Raw genomic sequence first — 24,586 nt, forward strand, 5'->3', positions numbered from 1 at the left:
TTACTATATGCCTGATAGGTGGCTCGTGGGAAAGTTAGTGCTCCATGTAGAAGGCCTCAGTTAGTTATGGTGGCTCTTAGTTTTGCCCTGACAAAAAATACAGCATTTTCAGCCTTTCCGACATGCCAGAGGACATCAACGAACTACCCGGGAAGCAGAATAATTTCATTTTGGGAACATTGCAAGAGTTTTGGTTTTGACTTTTAAAAAGTTTACATTTTCTTGTTTGGCACATTTGGTGTCTGCAGCTTCTATCCTGGGTCACATGACTATGTGTAGCTGGCAGTTGGCCTATGTGTATTCCTCCCAGACAGACAAGGAGGGCTTGTTGTTGGCAGAATGGGCCATCAGCCCAGGATGGGAGCGGCAGACATTTTGACAGTCCCAATTAAATGTCCAAGGGTTGCCTCAGCACACACAAAGCCTATTGTGACTCCAGACAAACGGCAGCCAGGGTCGGGATGCACGTAATTCCAGAACCAACTGTGGGAGGAGAACTCCAAAAGTTTCTTCCACTCCAAAGCTGGCAGCAGGAATAAAAATCGGACCCTCAGACCGACTCTTCAGTTTCCTTCTGATCCTGCCTGTGGCCTGGTGTGTACTTCAGAAGACTGCCGTGCTGCTTGAGACCAGCTTTGCTGCTTGAACCCAGAGCTATCAAAGTGACTCCAAGGATAGTTGGCTAGCCTCCCTTTCAGCGCCTCATGAGCAGAAAAAGCTTTGACCATCTTGAACCTGCACATGGAACTAGCCTGAGGGAGTCCTGACCTTCCAAGTGGCACCCATCCAATTCTAGGCCCTTGGAAGAGGTGGTAAAAGTGCCCATATAGCCCAAATCCAAAACTTTGGACTTAAAACAATTCAGCCAAAAAGTGCTCTAAGAACCAACAGGAGACCGGGACTTAACCTGCTCAATGAACTGCCCAAGGTGCATTATCAGTCATCCTTACTTCATAGTAGTTCCCCCTATTTTCCTCTCTGCAGCAGCAAATCCTGCTCAGCAGCTCCTCACAGAAGGGGAATCCAGACTCTTGCAACTCTCGTTGGCTACATGCTGAAACCTCCTCCTGCTGGAGGTTTTCAACTTCCAAAAGAGTGACCAAGTCCAAACGTAGAAATCTTCACTACGACCTCTTCAAGCGCTACCTCCTCTGCTGCCGGCAGCCTTGCCCCATTGAACTTTACCTCCTCAGACATTTCTTTTGAAAACTTCTTCAAAAGTCCGAAGGTAAGCCAAGACCATGCACAATCCAATTTCGTGCTCCATCGCGGTCAGCCATAACTTTTGAATGTGGCCCAGTCGCATATGACTGGGTGTCAGCATTGGCACTTTGATCTCTTAGGCACTAGATTTCACCAACATTTTTAACAAATCATAACTCTGGTTTTACTAATTGGATTTAATCTGTTTTGGTGTAATTTTATTTATTCTATTTTTCGAAATTTGTGTGGGATTTTTCTTGATTTGTGTTTTTTTTCTATGAGTATTTGTGTGCTGCATAAATGCTTTACACATTGCCTCCAAGTTAAGCCTGGCTGCCTTGTGTGCCAAGCTAACAGAGGGTTAAGCACAGGTTAATCTAGTGACTTTTGTGGTTCACCCTGACAAGGATTGTGGCTGTTGCTTGAGAACGGCTCACACTACCCTCAACCAGCAACTCAATTTCGCACACCACTCATTTCATTGGCAGTGAACAGCACCCAATGTGTCAACCACATTCTAAACCTGGTGGTCATCTTAAAATAGCATTGTTCATAGTTTATCATTGTATTACAATTCCAAGATCACCTCCAGTAATCGGAATAATTTTGGTAGTTGTGCATTACTCTGTTGACATAAAATCATAGAAAATTCAAGATTACACCAGCTTGATTTAGTATGAGTAATTTGGAATAGAAACCTTACCTCAGAGGCACAGGAATGATGGAATTAGAGAGTACAAATGGCTTCTGGCTGCAGGTGCTAGTATTTCGCTGCATTTAGAGCTATTTTCTTAGCACAAAATGCATCCTGGAGTCCATTTTGGACACAAGGGTGCATTTTGCGCTACGAAAATAGCAGTAAATGCTAGGGTACACTCTTCAAGTAATCTAGTGTAGTTGTTCTGTAATTTCATGGACATACACTACCTCAAATTGCGTGTTATGCTCACCCTCACACAATACCATCAAAAAGCACCTAGTGTGAAGGTATTGAAATTGTGACTTGTAGTTCCCTGAAGCACCCCTTAATTGATATGGAATTCTTCCACATTTCTTTGTGCATACCCTCTGTACATGGGCCATTGTGAACAGAATAGGAATGCTAGCTGTCCTCAGAAACTATGGTCCCCAGTGCGCACTGCTGCGATATGCAAACATTTGTGTTAAAATATAATCCACTGTCCACAAAAAAAAGAAAATGGAGAAGTGCAGGCTTACTTTTGGCAGCACAAAAGAGAGGCAAGTATCCCAAGATTTGGTTGTTACCAGCAGGAAAGAGGAAGATTTTCAGCAGATTGAGTCTGCATCAGAGCAGCAGAACTCATTAAAAAAAAAAAGTATTCAAGATGTCATGAGCATCTTTTTGTTTTAAATGTATACTATATGTGGTCTGCGGGGTTGCATATGTGAATACATTCTCTTGGGAGGCTTCAAGCCTCATTTAAAGAATATTTTATTTTTTGATTTAATTGTTTAATTGTGGGGCATGATTAGCTTAACTGGATAAAAACATATGCTCCAAACTGGTTTTGCGTTTTACAGTGTTAGTAAAAAATAATAAATCATAAATAAATGGCATTGTCATTTACATTGCCAATAGCTTAATCGTTAAATAAATGGCATTGTCATTTACAATGGGCAACTGCAAGACTTTGTTTGTAATGTAAGCCATGCTTTTGCAGTACTGTTGAATTTCATTATCCTCGCCTTGTGCTATTTTTCAGCCGTATATAGCGTGAGTTTTGTGGAATTAAGCATAGTGTAACCTACCTTTGTGTTTTGGAACCTTGTGTAACAAGACATGTGTTCAGCTGTTCTTTGTTTTAGCTCCTGTGTGTCAGTGCACCGTGTAAGCGCACAAGCATACCGTGCTCTCTCTGGAACAGTCACTCTGCACTCTGCCCCCAACAGCACTCTGCCCTCAACAGCACTCTGCCCTCAACAGCACTCAACAGCACTCTGCACTCAGCAGCATTCTGCACTCTGCACTCAACAGCACTCTGCACTCAACAGCATTCTGCACTCTGCACTCAACAGCACTCTGCACTCAAAAGAACTCTGCACTCAAAAGCACTCTGCACTCAACAGCACTCAGCACTCAACAGCACTCTGCACTCAACAGCACACAGCACTCTGCACTCAACAGCACACAGCACTCTGCACTCAACAGCACTCTGCCCCCAACAGCACTCTGCCCCCAACAGCACTCTGCCCCCAACAGTACTCTGCCCTCAACAGCACTCTGCACTCAACAGCATTCTGCACTCTGCACTCAACAGCACTCTGCACTCAACAGCATTCTGCACTCTGCACTCAACAGCACTCTGCACTCAACAGCACTCGGCACTCAACAGCACTCTGCACTCAACAGCACTCTGCACACAACAGCACACAGCACTCTGCACTCAACAGCACACATCACTCTGCACTCAACAGCACTCTGCCCCCAACAGCACTCTGCCCCCAACAGCACTCTGCCCCCAACAGCACTCTGCCCCCAACAGCACTCTGTCCCCAACAGCACTCTGTCCCCAACAGCACTCTGCCCCCAACAGCACTCTGCCCCCAAAAGCACTCTGCCCCAAAATCACTCTGCCCCCAACAGCACTCCGCCCCCAACAGCACCCTGCCCCCAACAGCACTCTGCCCCCAACAGCACTCTCCCCCAACAGCACTCTTCCCTCAACAGCACACAGCACTCACCAGCACACAGCACACAGCACTCAACAGCACACAGCACTCTGCACTCAACAGCACTCAGTACTGAACAGCGCTCAGCACTCAACAGCACGCAACAGCACTCAACAGCACTCAACTGCCCTCAACTGAGCTCTACACTCACTCTGCGCTCACTCTGCACTCACTCTGCGCACACTCTGCGCTCACTCTGCGCTCACTCTGCGCACACTCTGCGCACACTCTGCGCACACTCTGCACTCACACTCTGCACTCACACTGCAGTCAATCTCTCTGCACTCTCTCTCACTCTGCACTCACTCTGCAGTCAATCTCTCTGCACTCACTCTCACTCTGCAGTCAATCTCTCTGCATTCACACTCACTCTGCACTCACTCTGCACTCACTCTGCACTCACTCTGCACTCACTCTCACACTGCAGTCACTCTCACTCACTCTGCACTCACTCTGCACTCACTCTGTACTCACTCTGCACTCTGCACTCACACTGCAGTCAATCTCTCTGCATTCACTCTCACTCTGCACTCACTCTGCACTCACTCTGCACTCACTCTGCACTCACTCTGCGCTCACTCTGTGCACACTCTGCGCTCATTCTGCACTCACTCTGCACTCACTCTGCAGTCAATCTCTCTGCATTCACACTCACTCTGCACTCACTCTGCAGTCAATCTCTCTGCATTCACACTCACTCTGCACTCACTCTGCACTCACTCTGCGCTCACTCTGCGCTCACTCTGCACCCACTCTGCACACACTCTGCACTCACACTGCAGTCACTAACACTCTGCGCTCACTCTGCAGTCAATCTCTCTGCACTCACTCTCACTGTGCACTCACTCTGCAGTCAATTTATCTGCACTCACTCTCACTCTGCACTCACTCTGCAGTCAATTTATCTGTACTCACTCTCACTCTGCACTCACTCTGCAGTCAATCTCTCTGTAGTCAATCTCTCTGCATTCACACACACTCTGCACTCACTCTGCACTCACTTTGCACTCACTCTGCACTCTGCACTCACACTGCAGTCACTCTCACTCACTCTGCACTCACTCTGCACTCACTCTGCACTCACTCTGTACTCACTCAGCACTCTGCACTCACAATGCAGTCAATCTCTCTGCATTCACTCTCACTCTGCACTCACTCTGCACTCACTCTGCACTCACTCTGCACTCACTCTGCGCTCACTCTGCACACACCCCGCAATCACACTGCAGTCACTCACACTATGCGCTCACTCTGCAGTCAATCTCTCTGCACTCACTCTCACTCTGCACTCACTCTGCAGTCAATCTCTCAGCACTCACTCTCACTCTGCACTCACTCTGCACTCACTCTGTACTCACTCAGCACTCTGCACTCACAATGCAGTCAATCTCTCTGCATTCACTCTCCCTCTGCACTCACTCTGCACTAAGTATGGACGTAAAATCCGTTCCGCTTGCCGATTTTGCGGATTTTCGGTAAATTTGCAATCCGCGAACTCTCGCGAACTTGCCGAAAATTCGTAAAATCCGTGCGAAGCAGATTTTTTGCTTGGTCGCACTTGCCAACTAGAATACTATACAATTTCGCGGGAGTAAACACTTGCGAACACGTAGATGCAGCGGGCAGCGACAATCTCGCAATTGCGAGATTTCAAAATTTGCAATTTCGCGCAAGAAATCCACCAGCAGGCAGCATAAACCTTGAAAATTATGATTTTTATCAGAATAACTCCTCAGGTTGACATTTGCCTGCACTTTTTCTTTGCAAGGAGTCCATTTTGGGGGGTGGGGGTGGGAGGAAGGAAGTGCCCCACAGTCTCCAACTTCCTGTTCCTGTCCACCAGGCTCCTCCCAGTGCTTTCTTCATGTGCTGGTCACTTTGATTTGGATCTTGACCTGGAAGGATTACTTTTTGTGGATGCTGCTGGATATTTGGATTTTTGCAAAAATGAAAGCACTCAGCAGGTGCAAAAGTTCAATCTTATCATTAGTAACCATTCCCTGTAGTGCTTCCTGAGGGGCCCCTTCAGAGGTCATTTGCCTACTTGCAACTATTCTATGACCCTGCTCTGACCCTCACAGCAGGCTCAGAGAATAGCTACAAGTATACAACAAAGGTCCTGTTAAAAAAATTACACTGCAACAGAAAGCAATTACAGAACAAACTGAAAGCACTCAGCAGGTGTAAAAGTTCAATCTTATCATTAGTAACCATTCCCTGTAGTGCTTCCTGAGGGGCCCCTTCAGAGTTCAGTTGCCTACTTGCAACTATAGGCCACAAAGGTCCTGTGAAAAAAAAGTGCACTGCAACAGAAAGCAAATTACAGATAAGGAAGCAGGTGCCAGCCAGACTAGAAGTTTAAATTCAGTGACACATTAATCAACCCCAAATTAATTCATGTCAGTTGAAGCAGGGCAGGTGTGCTTGCTTTTTTTCACCCCCATAATCTACAGTGATAAACCAACCAGAGGGTGGCAGTGACGTACCTGAGGGTGGCATGGGTGTACCAGAGGGTGGCAGTGGTGAAACAGAGGGTGCTGTGAACCTGTGATGATGAACCAGATGTAGAAACAACATAGTCGCGGCCGTTGCGAGCCGACAAGTAAGTTCGCAATTGCGAACTGGTACAGAACCCTCGCGAACTGGCAGAAATCCTTGCGAACACAAAAAAAATAATCCGCAAATTCGTGAGAGTTCGCGGATTTTGCGGATTGCGAATCCGTAAATACGCAAGTTCGCGGATTGCCAATCCGCAAAATCCGCCCATGCTTACTCTGCACTCACTCTGCACTCACTCTGCGCTCACCCAGCACACACTGCTCACCCTACACACTCACTCACTGCTCACCCTGCACACTCACACACTGCTCACTCTACACACGCACACACCGCTCCCCCTACACACTCACAATGCTCACCCTACACATTCACACACTGTTAACCCTGCACGCTCACACACTGCTCACCCTGCATACTCACACACTGTTCACCCTACACACTCACACACTGTTCACCCTACACACTCACACACTGCTCACCCTATACACTCACACACTACTCACCCTACACACACACACTGTTCACCCTACACACTCACACACTGTTCACCCTACACACTCACACACTGTTCACCCTACACACTCACACACTGTTCACCCTACACACACACTGCTCACCCTACACACTCACACACTGCTCACCCTACACACTCACACACTGCTCACCCTACACACTCACACACTGCTCACCCTACACACACGCACTTCTCACCCTACACACACTCACACACTGCTTACCCTACACACTCACAATGCTCACCCTACACACTCACAATGCTCACCCTACACACTCACACACTGTTAATCCTGCACGCTCACACACTGCTCCCCCTGCATATTCACACACTGTTCACCCTGCATGATCACACACTGCTCAGCCTGCACGCTGACACACTGTTCATCTTACACGCTCACACACTGCTCACCCTACGTAATGCAAAAAGATCTAGCTCTGCCCTTTGGCCTGTGTTGTAATCGTACAGTAGGTTGTGAGTAGTTGCGCTTGATTGGTTGGGGCGTCCCCTCCTTGCTGCTCTCCTCACAGAGGGCCGGCTACCTCCATGAAGCTCCCAAGACATGTGTTCAGCTGTTCTTTGTTTTAGCCCCTGTGTGTCAGTGCACCGTGTAAGCGCACAAGCATACCCTGCTCTCTCTGCACTCACTCTCTCTGCACTCACTCTCACTCTGCACTCACTCTGCACTCACAGTCACTCTGGCACTCACTCTGCACTCTGCACTCACTCTGCACTCACTCTCGCACTCACTCTGCACTCACAGTCACTTTCGCACTCACTCTGCACTCACAGTCACTCTCGCACTCACAGTCACAGTCACTCTCGCACTCACTCTGCACTCACAGTCACTCTCACACTCACTCTGCACTCACATTGCATTCACAGTCACTCTCGCACTCACTCTGCACTCACAGTCACTCTCACACTCACTCTGCACTCACAGTCACTCTCGCACTCACTCTGCACTCACAGTGCACTCACAGTCACTCTCGCACTCACTCTGCACTCACTCTGCACTCACAGTCACTCTCGCACTCACTCTGCACTCACAGTCACTCTCGCACTCACTCCGCACTCACTCTGCACTCACAGTCACTCTTGCACTCACTCTGCACTCACAGTCACTCTCGCACTCACTCTGCACTCACTCTGCCCTCACAGTCACTCTCGCAGTCACTCTGCACTCACTGTCACTCTCGCACTCACTCTGCACTCATTATAGGGGGTTTGGAATTCCGAGATGCAAAGGCACTTTGTGCTGTTATCACGTCAACTTTGGCACAAATATACCTTTGCTGCCCAAAAGATATTTCCTTTGTCGTTTGCATCACATTGAAATCTTTAGTTAATTGTGGATCACGGTTACAGTTTACAGCTCCTAGAAGGCACTGAATTCTCAAATGAATTCACAAGAGAGGAGATAAAGTGTTCTGGAAACTCCAATTAACTCAGTAAATAGTTACTGCTTTGGTTTGACTTCAGGGCATTTTGCTAACAATCATCACCCGGGCAGTTGGGATACAAGCACTACACTACAGGGCATGTCATGCTGCAGTGAAGAACTGAGGATAACGCCAAGACATGGAAAAGTCAACAGCTACAGAAAAAAACACAATTTAAAAAGCTGAGCCAAGCTCACAGAAATGCTGCCAGGGCTCCGCTGACATCACCCCCAGGCAATGCTCGAGTCAAGCCCCCTCAGCAGAGTGAGTCGGCTGTGGCGTAAGTAAAGCGCCACGGGGCTCGTCCGTTGAGCTCCCGCCTCTTCAGGTGCAGTCTGTGCGACCCCCCAGGGAGGGCACGAGGAGGCGGGCAGATGTCAGGCCCTTGAGTCTTGTGCTGTACTGTACGAATAGGAGCCTGTGCTGCTGTGCTCGTCCACAGACAGCCCTCTGCGGCGTGCACAGGTCCGGTCTCACTGGCGACCCTGCCATCCAGTGGCAAGCCTCTGCTCTGATCTGATCTTTAATACACCTAAAGAGAGGGGCTAGTGACATACCGCTCCACGGGAAGCAAAGTTATTAGGCAATGGGACACAGAGGGCCATGGGCAGCATTAAAGCAAGGGTGAGTTTTCTCCATCAGGACATCCATGGCAGCCTGCAAGCTCTCCGTGATGTTGATGCCTATTGCAGAGTGGGATCGCTGGAGTTCAAGCCGAGTTATGTCCATAGCTCCCAAGGGCTGGGGTTGTATCATGCAAGTGACTAGCAGGGACTTCCCTCAAAGTCGAAGAACCTCCAGGTCGTATCCAGAAAGCGTGTGCAAGGCCATGCATTGCTGGGATTCCTTTTAATGTCTAGAGCTCTAGCTTAGGAAAAGGGAGGATGGCACCTCTTCGACACCTTGGAATGTGTGCTGAAGGAGGCCAGAATCCCTGATGCCATGTTCTGAAGATAACTCTCAGACTCGCACGAAATAACCCATTGGGTACCTTTAGTAAAGAGACAGTAAAGAACTATTGTTTAATTTTAATTTTGAAGCCGGCTGCACACAACTGAATTCGAGACAAGAATGCGGGCGGGGGGCACTTCTTATTATCGAGTGCAATCAGGGGGCAGAAGGAAAGCTTCGTAAAGCAGACTGCAAAGAATGGTGCACGCGCGCCCAGCATCATCTAGTCCTGACACACGCTCCAGGAATGCACACGCTCCAGGAATGCCAAATAGAGTTCCGAGGCTTCCGAGAGCAGACAGCAAAGAATGGTGCACGCGCGCCTAGCATCTGTCTTTAATTACCGTGAGCCATGACAGCTGGTGATTGAAGAAATATGGCCTTCTACTGCGCGTAACCGCACACAATATGCAATAGCCGGAGAAAGTCTACCGCCTATGGCCTATTGCGTGCTGTCTTATAAAAACACAGGCATACGAGGCCCAATTGCCATGCAGCTCGCAAAAACACATTGCAAAATTCACGAGCTTTCAGGAATTTGGTAGGTACGATTTTCGAGCCCCTCACAAAAGGACTCTTAAGCCACGCCCACTTCGTGGGACGTAGGCCGAGCCATAAAAAATACAATGATGAAATACCTGGTTATCATAGACACAGCTTTCTTTGCTACAATGCATCTAGGATCGTTATTGTAGATGGCAGACACACATTCCTAATGGATGATCAATATAAATGAGCAAATCCAATAATTATTCTTATTCTTATTTGAAAATGCATTATACCAAACCGCAATATTTCAGAGGGATGGCTCTCTTCCATTCTCATGCTAATCAGTATGGGAACCCTTGGTAAAGAAGTCTGATATTTGTCATTGTACAGTGTTAACACTTATATCCCATCCACCTCATTATGTCCCTCAAGTTTTAGCCCGTGAGGAGGAGTGACAGAGACCTCCTTCCCTGAGCCTCTAGCTGACACATTTTTCCACTGTTATTTTGTGAAAGGAACCCTCGAGGACAGCGCCACAATTGCTGTTTTCTTTTCACAGCAAAACGCTTCAATTTCATTTTGGAAGTGATATGATTTAACACTGTTATTTATTTATTTTAGCACTGCTATTTCATTTCTTTTTGCCTTCCTGCATCGTTATGGGGGTAGAAGAGTAAAAGCAATCACTGTTTATTTTAAAAAGCAACTATTGCTAAAAGCATGTTTATAGGTTCTGTAAAACTTGCCTTCGTTTTGACCAGGGTCTAAAACATGTGACTTGTGGCACTCGATCTGAAAAGATTTAAATGGTTGTGACGGGGGGTTAGCCCTCACTTTGTTGGATGAAGATGTCTCTGCTCAAGCAACTCCTGCTGCTGTCAGGAAAGAAAGGTTGGAGACCATCTTCTTGACTCAAAAGTAGACCTGAAGAGAAAATAAGAAGCAATGCTTCGAGCCGACCCCAAGGCATAGTCTCACTGTCGCTCAGAAGCTATAAATTCGAATAAAGCTGAGGTAGAAATGTTTCCTTCAGGTAAGGTGGCGGCTATATAAAAAAAAAATTCAAGAGAGGAAAATGAAATTTCATTAGACTCCACAACAAGACAAAAGATGGGACATTAATTCACTGTATACATCTTCATCGACTGTGCAAGTGTTGATGAATAAGCAAGCCATCAAAGGGTTAAAGACTAACCCCCAGATGCATCAAGCACCCACTCTGCGAATTCTAATTAGCGAAAGATACCAAATTGCTAATTAGAATTCGCAGATTGGGATGCATCATCAAAATCGCAAAAAAAGTGCGAATCACAATTGCCCGCAATCGCTGTATGCGAATTTCCAAAAATCGCTATTAATTCGCAGAATCGGCTGTTTCCCTACCCCAAGTTGCGATTTCGCAAATACTGAAATCCCAAATAGCGATCTCGCAAATTGCGAGATCGCAAAAACGGGAAGTCGCATTTTGAGCACAATGATGACATCACAACCAGGAAGTAGGCAGCTCCATTACTCATTTGGAACACAGAGCTGGATAGAGAAGGAGGCACAGCACTGAGCTCCAGGAGACACACCCTGCAGCCCCAAGACAGGGCATACATTGCAACCACAATGTCCCAGGTTGCAGCAGGATCCAGTGAAACTGGCAGGAAGAGGAAAATCAAGTTCTCAGAACAGGAGCTGGAGTACCTGATTGTGGGAGTCAGCAAGGACCATGACAAGCTTTTTGGAAAGCTTTCCAGGAAGGTGCCCGAGGCTGACAAAAGGCGCATCTGGCAGAAGCATCAGGGCAAAGGTCAACGCCGTAGGAGTGACACAGCGGTCAATCGATTACCTCAAGAGGAGGTGGTATGACCTCAGAGGCCGTGCCAAGGAGCGCATTGCAGAGAGGCTGGGGAGAGAGTGGCCACGGGAGGAGGAGACCCAACAGTTGCCGCAAACACACCACTGGAGGACTTGGTTGAGGACACCATCAACCCTGCAGCCTGCGTGGGGGTCACTCAGCTGGACACCTCCCGACCCACACACCAATCACAAGGTAAGAGCCATGCAACTGCGACCCCGTCCCCTAACAATGCCCATGCCCCCAGAGCTAGCCATTTGAAAACCCCAGTAATGCAGTCCCTGTCAATCAGAAACGACCCATTGCATTGTGGGGACCTGTAGTGTGACAATGTGCCCTGATAGCCACTCACAGCCAGATCTGCCAAGTGAAACATACCCCTAAAGCCAGTCAGGGACTGCAAGGCTGCATGAATGTTGCTACATCCCAGGTGCCAGAATCATATCATTAATCATCACAGGTGCTGCAGATGCAGAGACCTCAGATAGCGAGGCACTCCATATCGAGGAGACTCCAGAGGAGACGGAGAGAGAGAGCCATCCAGCCCCAGAACCTGGACCATCACATGCACCTGCACCAGTACCAGCACCTTCACAAACGCACAGGGCCACCCTTGCAGCCACAGGAGGAGTTTAACCACCCCAGGCGTCACGCATGGCAGTGGAAGAGACCCCACCACCACCCAGGAGGCAGACACGCCGCACAGCCACTGAGCGGTCCCAGCCAAGTGGCCGGTTGAGGCAGCTGCACACCTTGGCCACACGAGCAGACAGGGAGCAATAGGCCCAAGATCTAGGGCTAGGTTTCGAAGCCCGTATGCTAGCTGTGCACCGCAAGCAGGCACAGCACATGGCAGCCATGCAGCTGCAGCTATACAAAACTGCACGCAATATAAAACAGCTTACAGGAAGTGTGCAGGAGCTAACGGCTGCAGTCAAAGAAAACAACCAACTGATGGTGGCGCAGCAGGACATCACCCGCCGACGCCACCGCCAGCTGCTGACCCGGCTATCTGCATATACCCAGTCGAACCACCTGATAGGGAATGCCACATCACAACTGTCCCGCAGGTCACTGGCAATGCAGATTCAAATGGTACAATGCTGCCAAGATGCAGCAAGGGCCCTGGAGCAGGTTACCACCGCAGTTCAAAACCAACAGATGTGTGGCCATGGCCATGCAAGGGGGGGGGAGGTGATGATGCCAGTGAGGGCACATCGAGCAGCCTGTCTGTGCCGGTGCAACCAGAAAGGCGCCGCAGTTCCAGGCCCAGTGCTGCATCCCGGCCAGACACTCCCAACGTGGAGTTGGAGAGGCGACAGGGTGCGTCCGGCAGGAGGCGCCAGTGACTGACTGAAAAATACCAGCAGTGCCATTGTGATGTAACCACGCATGCCTGCTCTGCATACAAGTGCCTTTATGACGTAATACATTTGTGATATTTTTTGATAATTCAAGACACTTCTAGAGCTTGTTGAACATAATAATAAGAATTTATTTTGAACACAATATTCCTCATGTCATTAATTCATGTGGCATGCATGAGTGCAGTGCTGTGTGATGGGTATGGGTGAACTAGAAATAATTGTTACGGCGCCTGTGTCTTCAGCAGGATTCTCCCCGTGTGCATGATACACATGTGCGGGTGGCAGGTTGTCCCCCTCCGACTCACTACCAGACACCTCCACAGGTATCCTCCGCTTGGTGGCAGTATTGTGGAGTATGGCACGCACAGCCACTATGCGGCAGCAGACCTCAGGCTGGTATTTCAGGGCCCGCCAGTCTTGTGTAGGATGCAGAATTGGCTCTTTAACATCCCAAATGTCCGCTCAATTACATTTCTTGTGTGTATGTGTGCAGCATTGTAAAGCCGTTCCTGTGGTGTAGCAGGGTTGAGGTATGGGGTGAGGAGGTATTCACGGAGGCCGTAGTCGCTGTCACCTGAAGGATAGGAGCAGAGGGTCAGTGTCTGTTATGGGCAGCTACATGGTATTGACATACTGTATGTGGGCATGTGTACTTACCTAGGCGATGTCCTTCACCAAAGTCACCCGTGGCCAAGCGGGTGTGTATGCCGCTGTGCCGGAAGATGAATTAATCATGCGTGCTCCCCGGGTATTGGGCCACAATGTCGGTGATGATGGTCTTCGCATTGCAGACCATCTGGATGTTGAGTGAGTGGTAAGACATCTATTCTGTCTCTGTGGGTGGACAGATGTGAATGTGGGTACAGTCAATGCAGCAAATTACATGGGGGAATTGGGCTGTGTGATAGAAGTCCAGTTTTGTTTGGGTTAAGTCCTGTTGGGTTGTTGGGAAGGTTGGGAAGGTTATGTAGTGGTGTATCCGGCTCAGCATGGCGTCCAGGAAACTCCGTAGGCAGTGTGACAGTGTGCTCTGGGATATCCCCCCTGCATATGCAACTATCCCCTGGAAGCTTCCGGAGGCCAGGAGGTGCAGGCAGCACAGGACCTTGACATGGGTGGGCACGGCATTGGTCCTCCTTGTTGGGTGCTGCATCAGGGGGTCAAGGTCTCTGATGAGCTTAGTTATCATTTCCCCATTCAACCTGTATTTGGAGTATATCTCCTCTTCAGTGTGGCCCAGGAGTGTAATCCGCAGCCGGAAGATGTACTCCTGGATCCTGCGTCGGTTCCGGGCTGCAGCCTGGAGCCTCAGCCGTCTTGCCACGATGTAGGGACCTAGGATTGTGACTTTCCTCATGCTCCTACGGTGTCACCTTAAGTGTGTTTGATTTACCCTACACCTGTTTCCTGTTTGGATTTTTAATTTTTTTTTAGAATTGAACTTCACCTGGTTTGGCTTCTCCTTAAAATGCAACTCGCTTTTTGCGATTTTGGTGTTTTTCACTATTTGCGATTTATGATGAATTGGATAAGCGATTTATTTGCAAATTTGCAATATAATTTGCAGAAAATGTGGGTAATCGCTGTTAAGGAATCGCAATGGGGGTTCCACATTGGTTTTGCGATTTTATTTGTGCGAATTCACTATTTCATGCTTTTTTGGTTGATGAATTGTGGGAGCGGAAATTGCGATCACAATAGCTGTTTCGCAGCTATTGCGATCGCAATTTCGCTTGATGAATCTATGCCTAGGTCAAGGCAATCTTTGATAATGCTACAATCAAGGGCCTCGTTCACAGGCAAGCTGCTAAATACAGATTCAAGCAAAAGGGAAATCATGGAAACAGTCCTTATTATTATTATTATTATTATTGGGACATTTGTAGAGCGCTGCGATTACGCACACCGGCGTGTCCACGCGCTAAAAGTGGGAGAGGCAGCTAACAGGGGACACAGAAACTGAGCGGACAATTATTTAGTGTAGAGAAATGTTTTAAGTTTCGCTCGGAACCTAGCCTCCTCCGGTTCCAGGCGCAGGTCCACTGGCAATTTATTCCAATTAGTTGCCGCTAGGCATCTAAAGGACCTACCTCCCATGCGGGCTTTCTTGATTCTCGGGATCCTCAGTAGGCCGCCCCCTGTGGATCTAAGCGCACGTGTAGGATTGTACACCTCGATCAATTTAGTCAGAGGGTCGGGTGCCCTACCATTCAAGATGCGATGACAGGTGCAGAGGGCTTTGTATTCCACTCTCCTCCTCACAGGGAGCCAGTGTAGCTGCTGAAGGGCCGCCTTAGAAGGCGCCCTTTTAGGCAGTCTAAGAATCAAGCGCGCTGCCGCATTCTGCAGCACTTGCAGGCGAGCCATGCTTTTTTCTGGAGCCCCCAGGTACAACAGGTTCCCATAGTCCGCCCTGGCTGTCACCAGAGCATGAACCAGGGTTTGACGGGCTTCAATCGGGAGTAAGTCAAGGACTTTCCTCAACTTCTTCAGAATCCCGAAACAGACTCCCACCACCCTATTTATCTGGGGGCCAAAAGTAAGACCCGCATCAAACCACACCCCCAAATTGCGTGCCTCTTGGCAGGGGGTTGGGGTTGGTCCAAGGCAGGATGGCCACCATGCCGACGACCAGGCAGACTGGGCTCTCCCCACCACCAGCACCTCTGTCTTGCTGCCGTTCAGCTTCAGACAATTGATGGCCATCCATTCGGCAAGATCTTTCATGCACGAACGGAAGCCATCGGCGGCAAGACAGGGCGCGTGCGACAGGGAGATCACCAACTGCGTATCGTCGGCGTAAGAGACCAGTTGGAGGCCATGGCTCTCCACAATCGAGGCAACAGGCGCGACATACATATTAAAGAGGGTTGGGCTCAATGACGAGCCCTGCGGTACGCCCTGGCCCAGAGGCACCCCCCTTGAATAGCAGTCTCCCTGCCTGACTCGAAAGCTTCTCCCATTGAGGAAATCATGGATCCATCTCAGCGCGGTGCCAGAGATGCCACCTCTGTTCAGACACTGTAGCAAGATGTTATGCGCTACAGTGTCGAACGCCGCGCTGAGGTCCAGCAGGATCAAGGCCATAGTTTGGCCTGCATCCACACCCTCTCTCAGATGTTCCGTAGCCATAAGAAGGGCGGACTCGGTAGAGTGTCGTGGCCTAAAACCAAACTGCGTCGCATGGAGCAGTCCCCTCTCTTCCACGTGCTTCATTATTTGGGTATTGACCTCCTTTTCCGCCACTTTGGACAGAAAAGGCAGGAGGGAGATGGGCCTCAGATTCTCTAGTACCTCGAAGCCTAAGTGGGGTTTCTTCCGGAGCGGGAGCACCACCGCCTGTTTCCACCCCTCAGGCAGCTTTCCTGATCCGAAAGAGACGTCGAGGACGTGCCTTATATAAGGCTCCAGGACTACCAGACTATCTGCCAAGCGTTTTGGCGACACCGGGTCCCACGGGGACCCTGATTTGACAGAGCGGCACATCACTACTAATTCCTCCAGAGGAGGAGTGCGGAAGTATGTGATATGCCCCGCCGTCTCCGTGTCCCCCAGTGCTACCTCAAGGTCAGACCCTGTCGGTGGATTAGGGAAAGTCGAGTAGATCTTCTCTACTTTAGCGGAGAAATATTCGGCGATCCGATCACATGACTCCGTTGAACAACTCTCCGGCTCTGTAGGTACATTAACCGAGGTCAAGGATTTATAGATGCCGAAGAGTTCCTTGGCGGAATTTTCCGCCCCCTGGATTTGTCCAGCATAGTAGGCTGCCTTAGACTTTTTTATCAGCCTATGGTGAAGGCGCCTTTTTTCCAGAAACAATTCCCTAGCCATGTTATCATAAGACACCCTCCAGACTTTGTCTGCCCGCCTACAATCCGCCTTTGTTAACCTCAGCTCAGCACTGAACCATGGGGCTGAACGGTCTTTCCGATCACATGTGGATGTGCGGCAGAGTGGGGCTGTCTGGTCAAGCGCTTCAGTGATGCGCTGATTCAGGTTGAAGACCGCTGTTTCTATGTCTTCGCCCCCAGGCTGACCATCCCTACTTAGGGCTTGATTAAAATCCTCCACCGAGAATTTGGCCCACTTCCTCCTAAGATAATTAGGGGGTGCCTGGCTGGCTTTTTTGGGTTTTATGTTCTGTATGGAGAATGCCACCAGATAGTGGTCGGTCCAGGGGATGGGCTCTATACCTGACACCTCCACACCTCCCCAGTTAGCATAGACCGGGTCCAAAAGGTGTCCCTGTCGGTGCGTGGGGTCAAGTAGCTTCAGATCCAGTTGAAGGGCAAGCATGTCCCGACAGAACTCCTTGACCCCTGTGTCCTCTGGGCAATTTAGGTGCAAGTTCAGGTCTCCTAATAGGAGGAATTTGTCCCTGCGCAGGGTCGCCTCCATGAGGCTTTCTAGCAGGCTCTCCCTGAACTTAGTGCAAGCCCCTGGCGGCCGATATACCAAACAGCCATTAATCGTCGTGCCCCGTTGATTTTGATCGTGAAAAGGCCCGCCTCACTCTCCACGATCGGCGTGCGCTCTAAGCAGCAGCCCAAAGTTTCCCTAAAAATAATCGCAATCCCCCCTCCCACCCCCTCTGGCCTATCCTGCCTGACCCAGGAGTAATTCTCCGGTGTGGCCTCGATCATGTCAGAGTCGGAAAACTGGTCTAACCACGTTTCCGTTAGAAACAGTAGGTCGATCTTTTTATCAGTAATCAGCTCGAACACATCAAGCCTGTGTTTACGTAATGACCTCACATTCAGGAGGCCACAAGACAATGCCTGCTCCGTGGTTACCCGCGGCATGGTAGTAACACGGAAACCACAGTGAGGGCATACCCTGTCGCTGCCCATCAATCCGTGCATACATATGGAAGCAGTGCGAGGGCGGAAGCCAAGGAGTTGATCCCTAGTCCAGGAGATCCTACGACCAGGGGTTGTCGCCCTTGCCCGCAGTCGGCCGCGGACGGGCGCAGATCGGCTCGACTTTGGCGACACTTCGGCGCGCCTTCGACGCGCCCGCTGCGCTCGTCCGCTGCGCTGCCTTGTTAACATCCGCCTTATATACCCCAGAGCGAGTGCCTCAGGATGACTAGCCCGCTAACCGGTCTCCCCCGCTCACCGGAAGTGGCAGTCTCGACCTTCCACGCCCTCCGCGCAACGGTGCTAGTCACCGCGTCGGAACGGGGCGGCAAGGAGAGGAGAGAACAGCCCCGGCGTCCGCTAAGGCAGGTAAGCCTGCAATTGACCCCACAGATTAAAAGTTTTGTTTCCGCAAAGCAATAAAGAGTAAAAGCGCACACACGCTATTTAAAAACTCAGCGCCGAGCACAGTGGCTGTGGACACTGCCACTGCCCACTCACCACCACGCGAGCCGGCTCCTCCAGTGCCTTATATACCCCAGAGCGAGTGCCTCAGGATGACTAGCCCGCTAACCGGTCTCCCCCGCTCACCGGAAGTGGCAGTCTCGACCTTCCACGCCCTCCGCGCAACGGTGCTAGTCACCGCGTCGGAACGGGGCGGGAAGGAGAGGAGAGAACAGCCCCGGCGTCCGCTAAGGCAGGTAAGCCTGCAATTGACCCCACAGATTAAAAGTTTTGTTTCCGCAAAGCAATAAAGAGTAAAAGCGCACACACGCTATTTAAAAACTCAGCGCCGAGCACAGTGGCTGTGGACACTGCCACTGCCCACTCACCACCACGCGAGCCGGCTCCTCCAGTGCCTTATATACCCCAGAGCGAGTGCCTCAGGATGACTAGCCCGCTAACCGGTCTCCCCCGCTCACCGGAAGTGGCAGTCTCGACCTTCCACGCCCTCCGCGCAACGGTGCTAGTCACCGCGTCGGAACGGGGCGGGAAGGAGAGGAGAGAACAGCCCCGGCGTCCGCTAAGGCAGGTAAGCCTGCAATTGACCCCACAGATTAAAAGTTTTGTTTCCGCAAAGCAATAAAGAGTAAAAGCGCACACACGCTATTTAAAAACTCAGCGCCGAGCACAGTGGCTGTGGACACTGCCACTGCCCACTCACCACCTTCAAGGCCACAGAAGAAATTTTCATAGAATCCTTTGCTGCATTGACAGCAGCAGAACCACCATTGTTGATGGTGCAAACAGTTTTCTTTTATTCCCCACAATACCATCCACCATTGGCGACTAAGGAGCAGTCCATAGCAGTAAAGACAACTGCTACCACAGTGAATAGTTTGCCAATTCCAGCACCATTACCACTTAAATCCATGTTGTTTTCACCAGAACCAGTAGTGATCAGAGAAGAAGTGGATTCACCCCATGACTAATACAGCAACAAAGTACTGATTGAAGCATTTGTTTCATCCCAGGATGAAGGAGAGAAAAAACAGCAAGCCCACGCCGATTGAATATTGAACAAAACAACAGAAAACCCCTCCTGCATACAAGATGCACCATGTGTTTTCTTTAAAATCTACAGCCACCGATAGCTTTGAGACAGTATTGCATGCTAGACATCTTTCATGTGCTCCGATTAATCAAGTTCCAGTGGATCAACCATAGTGCAAGGATGCCTGCTTTGAGGGGAATGATTGTGTATGTGCAGGAGAGTGTCCCTCCTTGCACATAAACAATCTGAAACAGATTTTTTAAACCTCTGTATGTGCTGCTTAATGCAGCAAACATAGAAGTTGAAAAACGCCCTTTTTTAATGATGATTTATGTGCAGGAAGGGGCATTTTCCAATACATAAACAATCCCTAGAGGTGATTTCGTCTTTCTATGTGTGATGCAGAATACAGCACGCTTAGAAAGAGAAAAAATGAGGAGAAATTAAAACAGTTCTCCTCTTTGCGCCTCCTGACGCCTACCCTAGGGAGGCGTAGCATTCCAACGAATTTCCAGGTTCACGAATTCTACTGAATGTAGAAATGTGGCAGAAGTCATGGGTGTTGGTGGGAACACCCACAACAACACCCATGGCACACCCCTTTCACGCAAAATGTTGCGTGTAAAGTGGCCTTATTTACAATGACACAGAAAGCTACGCACAGTGGCTGTACGTATCCTATTGAATATGGAGCAGCAGGTTGCGCTGTAGGTCCGTCACACAAAGTGCGGCACATTCTGTGCAAGGGACTTGTAAATAAGCCCAACGGTATTAAGTAGTACCTTTATATAATACAATATTTTATCAATAATTAAAATTTTATAAAAACATTGCTCAGATTTATTGCAACATTACATCAATATAAAATATCGCCTTAATACAATAATCTAGATTTTTATAAAACAGTTTCTTCTAGTCTCTGTTATTAGAGATCTAAAGGATACCATATTATGCAAAGACAAACAGATATTATCTAACCCTGGGCATAGGACTACTCTACGCTCATGGAGCGTGCGTAGGTTGCGCAACTACGCGCTAAGCAAATTGCACGTAGTACAGTGCAAAAACCTGTAGCATAGCGGGCATTTTTTGCACTCGCGGTCCTCAACGTCAAGTTGGCGACCGCGAGCGAGCAAAATAACATCCCAGCCAGACTTTTTCCTCGTTCGCAATCAGCAACATAAAGTTGAGGATCGCGAGCGTGGAAAATAAACCTCCCGCCGTGATTCTCAACACGGGGAGGTCAGGTTTCTCATTTCGGGTGGTCACGTATGCTCGCGACCGCTCGCGATGAGAAACTACCAGTCCACGTTGAGAAAGCTGCCGCTCGAGTACAAATGTACTCGAGCGGCAGAAAACGACCACTTGCACTGTGCAAGATGCGGTTTGCAATGATTGCACAGGGCAGACAAGCACCCGTGCAATCAGTGCAAACAGCATTTTCTCTACCGCACAAAAAACAACTTTGACCCTCTCCAATGCACTACTCTGTCTCACCCTATACCTCTCTCAATGTATGTTCTACCACCGCTCTTGGACTCATTCAAAACAAACATTATTCTACTACTATGATTTCCAAAATAACCCTTTCTAGACTCTTCCCTCATTATTCTATTCATCTAAACTAGCAGACTAGCATGTCCACCACTCAACTTTACTCATATTTCCCTATACTAATCCATCACTAATCCTATTTGGGTTCCATAGTAGCATGCCGCTCGCCAAAAAGCACTTCAATGCCTCGTATGGGGTAGTAAGCTCCATATAAATACGAGAACTATTTGTATGCAAATCAAGATACCACAATATTCCTCAATCTGTTTATCTTTATTCATGAATATATCACGATTTCTCTTATTTTTGATAAAAATCAATCCATTGTCTGAAACAGCTAATATAAGCTATGTTCATTTTTGTGCAAGAACCAAAAGTTCTTGTACAATAATGAAACTTATTCTAAATAAAACAGCCAAGTGTTCTTTTAACAATAATTACCATTGCTGACACTAAACATTTTGGACACTGGATTGATTTTTTTTTCTCAAAATGAATATATATCATGAAATCATTCCGCAGGTAACATGGCATAACTTATGCACAAATGTATATTAAAATAAATTTATGGTAAGCCACCAAGGAGTTTCATGACCTTGTAGAGATATCAGACTGATAGATGAGTGCCTTTCTAAAGGCATATGGCCTAATTTACGAGGTACTGGTGCAGGGCAGTGCTGCAAGGAATCTAGCTGTACTGCCTTGCATCAAAAGAAAAGGCAAGGAATGTTCTGTATCTATGAGATACAGCGCATTCCTGTCCATTTCCCCTGCGTTGAGGCACTGCAGAACTGCAAAAGAGCCACTAGGCCAGATGATCTCTGAGGTGAGTTGCAATATCTTCATAAGGTAAGTAGGTTGGGGTACATTATTCCATATATCTCATACCCCCATTAGACATTGGCACTTGCGGGATGGCAGGGAAACACTCATGCAAATATCAAGGACCCCCTGTAATGGCTCTAGAACTCCTAGGACATGGCAATAATAAAATTGTAGGCAACACCCTAGACAGTCAAACTGCTCAATTCATCTAACGGCTCAAAACAACAACATTATTATAGGAACTCAGTGCAATTACAAACTAGCTGTATAAAACGTTTTTAAATTTTATTTAAATTATTGTTAAAAGGATAATTGACACATTATATGTACAACACAACATCATTTAAAAATACCACAAAAAGGAAATTACAAAGGTCACAAAAGCTGGTGGTGGATACCAAACACATGATGCATTACCTACATAACTAAATACATATATTCCTTATGAAAAAGGTGACTATAAGATGGATCACCTCAACGCGTGTTTCGACGGTGAAAGCGCCCTAATCAGGAGAGACACGATTTTGTCTTTCTGTATATAAGAAGTTGACTGAATCAAATCTGGGAGCTGATGTAAAAAATGTACACCAGAACAACGTTTTAAATGTGCACATATGGATGTGACTGGCCTCCTTTAACTGTATCTTACATGCAGCTCACCAAGGGCCTGAAGAGGTATGGCCCAGTGAGCACACTCTGATGGAGCTTCCCTGTCTCCACTTACCTGATCACACCATCTTCAAAGGCAGCTGTGTTATCTACAAAGCTATCACAACAGACAACTCTTCCTATCTGACTTTCACACCCACAGCCAGGACATAGTTAGAGTGGAGATGAAGAAGTGCAAAAAAGAAAACTTCTACTCAACTGACCTTCTACATCTATGAACCTAGGATTTGGAACTAAATTACCATATCCATCTAATTTCCCTCAACACTGCTCAAATGTAGGAAATTACATAAGACACATCTCTTAAAGAAAACTGCATAATGATGCAGTAATAATCTAGTTAGACCTGACAGCCTTAGAGTGGTCTTCTCCCCAAATATTTTGTCTTCCTCCTCCATTTTTTTGCTGATCGAATTTTTGTTGGCCTTAGGACTCGGTGAACATTACCACTGCTACCCAGTGCTAAAGTGCTTGTACCTTCTCCTTTGAACATGGTAAAATTGGCATACACCCAATTTGCACATTTCATGTACTCTAAGTCTCTAGTAAGGTGGTACAGCACGTACCCAGAGCCTAGAAATTAAATGATACTAGTGGGTCTGCTGCTCTTAGTGTGACACCCACTTCAGTAGCTCTCTAATCATGTCTCAGGGCAGCAATTGCAACTTGTGTGTGCAATTTCAAACTGCACATTTGACCTGGCAGGATAAACCTCTTGCCAGGCTAAAACCTTCCTTTTTCATACATATGAGTCACTCTTAATGTACGCCCTAAATAGCCCAAAGAGCAAGGTGCAGTGCATTTAAAAAGTTGGACATGTACTTTAAGTTTTACAAGTCCTCGTAGTGAAAAACTCTTACGTTGGTTTTTCACTACTGCATGGGCTACCTCTCGCGTAGGGCAACATTTGGTTTCCTTATTACACTTAATAAGCTGTAACTTTCAAATGGCCGCAGGTAGGAATTTTACATTTTGTATCTAAAGAATTGTAATTTAAAGCCCTCTTTAATGGTAAAGTTGGATTTTAAGCCACTATTCCGAAAGAGCAACTTTCTACCCATTTGGTGTCTGCTGTCCGTATCCCGATTCAAATGACTAGGTACAGCCGGCAGTTGGTCTTTATGTATTGCTTCTAGACAGTAAAACAAAGGGCGATAGGTGTTGGCAGGAAAGGCCATCTATGACTTGCACATCACACTTGTACCTACCACACTTCCACATCACAAATGCATTGGCTGAGCACACTCACAAAGGGTTTGACACCTTTCTATTGTGACTCCAGACAAGTTGGGGACAGGACAGGGAGGCATGACGTTTCACACACCTCTGGGGTGGAAGCCTCCAGAACCTTCACCTACTTCAAAGCTGGCACCAGGTATAAGTATTGGACATCAAGACCCAACACTTCAGTACACCTCTTGACCTGTGGGAGACTCAGAAGGACTGCTGTGCTGCTCAGCCAAAAGAACTTCTGCTTTGTTACCCTGCTGCCTGCTGTCCTGCTGCCTGAGTTAATGAGTGCAGCTGCATCTTAAAACCAGGACCACCAGAGTGACTCCAAGGGCTAGTTGTCTGGCCCCTTTATCAGAAACCTCGGGGGCAGAACACGCTTCACCCATCTTGAAATCAGCACCTGGACTCAGTCAGCTGTGCATCATGCCCCCTAAGTGGTGCCACCTCAGTCCTGGACTCTTGGTGGTCAACTAATAACAAAACCCTTGTCTGTTAATGGATCGGTCAGGCTTAGGGTGGTCTTCTCCCACAACTTTTTCCTAATCCCCTCCTGTTTTGATTAAATTAATTTTTGTGGGCCTTAGAACTCTGTGCACTTTACCAGTGCTAAAGTGCTAATGCTCAGTCTCAAAAACATGGTAAAATTGGCTTAAACCTTATAGCCATCCCTAATTTACCTATTAGTCCGTAGAAAAGTGGTATACCATTTACCCAGGGTCAGTAAATTAAATGTTACTAGTGGATCTACAACACTAATTAAGCCACCATCTTAATTTGCCCCTTAAAGATGTCTCAGACCTCTATTTGTAGCCTGTAGTGCAGTTTAAACTGCAAGTTGATTTGGTAAAAAGAACTCCTTTGCTACGCCTAAAACTCCCTTTGTAATGCA

General features: G+C 48.0%; 1 protein-coding gene across 1 annotated transcript in view; it reads left to right on the top strand.

Moving 5' to 3' along the window:
- The first annotated feature begins 588 nt into the window (after positions 1–588).
- Positions 589–24,586, top strand: part of LOC144773529 (solute carrier organic anion transporter family member 2B1-like) — a 442,157-nt gene continuing 418,159 nt past the window's right edge. Inside the window, exon 1 of the mRNA XM_078658590.1 lies at positions 589–1,228. The gene's annotated coding sequence lies outside the window, so the exon portion shown is untranslated. The remainder of the gene's footprint in view (positions 1,229–24,586) is intronic.

This window comes from Lissotriton helveticus, chromosome 8 (assembly GCF_964261635.1).
Source record: "Lissotriton helveticus chromosome 8, aLisHel1.1, whole genome shotgun sequence".
NCBI classification, from domain to species: domain Eukaryota; kingdom Metazoa; phylum Chordata; class Amphibia; order Caudata; family Salamandridae; genus Lissotriton; species Lissotriton helveticus.